The following is a 2901-nucleotide window of genomic DNA, read 5'->3' on the forward strand; positions in this document are numbered from 1 at the left end:
TGTTTTCTGCTAAAATGGTCAATAAAAAAGAAATCCAAAATCGTAGTTCTCTTGGTGATAAAAGCCAAAATATATTATCAGTTGGCAACAAAACAAAGACTTTCATATGTTACAGGTTGATAGCAAATTACTTCAACAGCGAAAACGGCTTGTTTTTACTGGGGATTTAACCCAGGACCTTCTGCGTGTGAAGTAGACGTGATGACGACTCCACTATGAAACCTGTGAAATCCTGCAAAGTAATGGCATTTAGAGACGAGTTTTGACCGCCAGGGGAAAAAAAAATAATAATTTGAGTTCTGTTTGTGATGGAAGCCAAAACATCCCATCATACGGCAACAAAACCGAGAACTTCATATATTGTAGTTGGATAGCGTATCGTTTCAACACTAAGAACAGATTGGTTTCACTGGGGATTGAACCCAGGACCTTCTTCGTGTTAAGCAGACGTGATGACCACTACACTATGAAACCTGACTATAAGTTACTGTGTATTGGCTAGCAGAGCAGAATTGTGACTGACGGGGCCTTTTTATTGCTGAAGGAAAGTATTTTTGGTTAATGAAACATTTACAATTTTTATTACATATTTTACCAGTTTTATTCCTACAAAGGGATTTTGCTTAAAAGGAAGTTTACATTGAATGTGTTAATTTTTTCCACATAGTTTAGTTGTTTGCTTTTGTATTTAAAGGAACTATATATTTGGAAACAAACAGGATTTTTATAATATGGGATTATGTTTTCCGCTAAAATGGTCAATAAAAATGAAACCCAAAATCGTAGTTCTCTTGGTGAGGGAAGCCAAAATATATTATCAGTTGGCAACAAAACCAAGAATTTCATATATTACGGGTTGATAGCAAATTACTTCAACAGCAAGAACGGCTTGTTTTTACTGGGGATTGAACCCAGGACCTTCTGCGTGTGAAGTAGACGTGATGACCACTCGACTATGAAACCTGTGAAATCCTGCAAAGTAATGGCATTTAGAGACGAGTTTTGACCGCCAGGGGAAAAAAAAAAAATAATTTGTAGTTCTGTTTGTGATGGAAGCCAAAACATACCGTCATTCGGCAACAATGCTGAGAACTTCATATATTGTAGTTGGATAGCGTATTATTTCAACACTAAGAACAGATTGGTTTCACTGGGGATTGAAACCAGGACCTTCTGCGTGTTAAGCAGACGTGATGACCATTTTACTATGAAACCTGACAAAAAGTTACTGTGTATTCGCTAGCAGAGCAGAATTGTGACTGACGGGGCCTTTTTATTGCTGAAGGAAAGTATTTTTGGTTAATGAAACATTTACAATTATTATTACATATTTTACCTGTTTTATTCCTACAAAAGGATTTTGCTTAAATTGAAGTTTATATTGAATGTGTTACTTTTTTCTCCATAGTTTGGTCTTTTGCTTTTGTATTTATGGGAACTATATATTTTGAAACAATTAGGATTTTTATAATATGGGATTATGTTTTCTGCTAAAATGGTCAATAAAAAAGAAACCCACAATCGTAGTTCTCTTGGTGATGGAAGCCAAAATATATTATCAGTTGGCAACAAAACAAAGAATTTCATATGTTACAGGTTGATAGCAAATTACTTCAACAGCGAAAACGGCTTGTTTTTACTGGGGATTGAACCTAGGACCTTCTGCTTTGGAAGTAGACGTGATGACGACTCCACTATGAAACCTGTGAAATCCTGCAAAGTAATGGCATTTAGAGATGAGTTTTGACCGCCAGGGGAAAAAAAAAAAAAAATTGTAGTTCTGTTTGTGATGGAAGCCAAAACATCCCGTCATTCGGCAACAAAGCCGAGAACTTCATATATTGGAGTTGGATAGCGTATTATTTCAACACTAAGAACAGATTGGTTTCACTGGAGATTAAACCCAGGACCTTCTGCGTGTTAAGCAGAAATGATGACCACTACACTATGAAACCTGACGAAAAGTTACTGTGTATTGGCTAGCAGAGCAGAATTGTGACTGACGGGGCCTTTTTATTGCTGAAGGAAAGTATATTTGGTTAATGAAACATTTACAATTATTATTACATATTTTACCAGTTTTATTCCTACAAAGGGATTTTGTTAAATTGAAGTTTATATTGAATGTGTTACTTTTTTCTCCATAGTTTGGTCTTTTGCTTTTGTATTTATGGGAACTATATATTTTGAAACAAATAGGATTTTTTTAATATGGGATTATGTTTTCTGCTAAAATGGTCAATAAAAAAGAAACCCAAAATCGTAGTTCTCTTTGTGATGGAAGCCAAAATGTATTGTCATTTGGCAATGAAACCAAGAATTTCACATATTACAAGTCGATAGGAAATTACTTCAACACCAAAAACAGATTGGTTTCACTGGGGATTGAACCCAGGACGTTCAGCGTGTGAAGCAGACGTGATGACCACTACACTATGAAACCTTAGAAATCATGCAAAATAATGGCAATTAGAGACGAGTTTTGACCGCCAGGGGAAAAAAAACAAATTCGTAGCTCTGTTGGTGATGGAAGCTAAAACATCCCGTTATTCGGCAACAAACCCAAGAACTTTATATACTGCAGGTTGATAGGGGATTCTTTTAACACCAAGAACACATGGGTTTCACTGGGGATTGAACCCAGGACCTTCTGCGTGTAAAGCAGACGTGATTTCCACTACACTATGAAACCTTTGAAAGCCTGCACAGTAATGGCAATTAGAGACGAGTTTTGACCGCCAGGGAAAAAAAAACCAAATTCGTAGCTCTGTTGGGGATGGAAGCCAAAACATCCCATCATTCGGCAACAAAGCCAAGAACTTCATATATTGTAGCTTAATTGAGTATTATTTCAACACCAAGAACAGATTGGTTTTACTGGGGATTGAACGCAGTACCTTC

At 36.4% G+C, this 2901-nt stretch overlaps 1 non-coding gene across 1 annotated transcript; it reads right to left on the reverse strand.

The window, feature by feature from the left end:
- Nucleotides 1-2619: 2619 nt before the first annotated feature.
- TRNAV-UAC (transfer RNA valine (anticodon UAC)) lies at nt 2620-2692 on the reverse strand. Its single transcript has one exon. It is a non-coding gene; the product is annotated as a tRNA-Val (tRNA).
- Between the last annotated feature and the right edge of the window lie 209 nt (nt 2693-2901).

Source organism: Anomaloglossus baeobatrachus, chromosome 2, assembly GCF_048569485.1.
Source record: "Anomaloglossus baeobatrachus isolate aAnoBae1 chromosome 2, aAnoBae1.hap1, whole genome shotgun sequence".
In the NCBI taxonomy this organism is placed as follows: Eukaryota; Metazoa; Chordata; class Amphibia; order Anura; family Aromobatidae; genus Anomaloglossus; species Anomaloglossus baeobatrachus.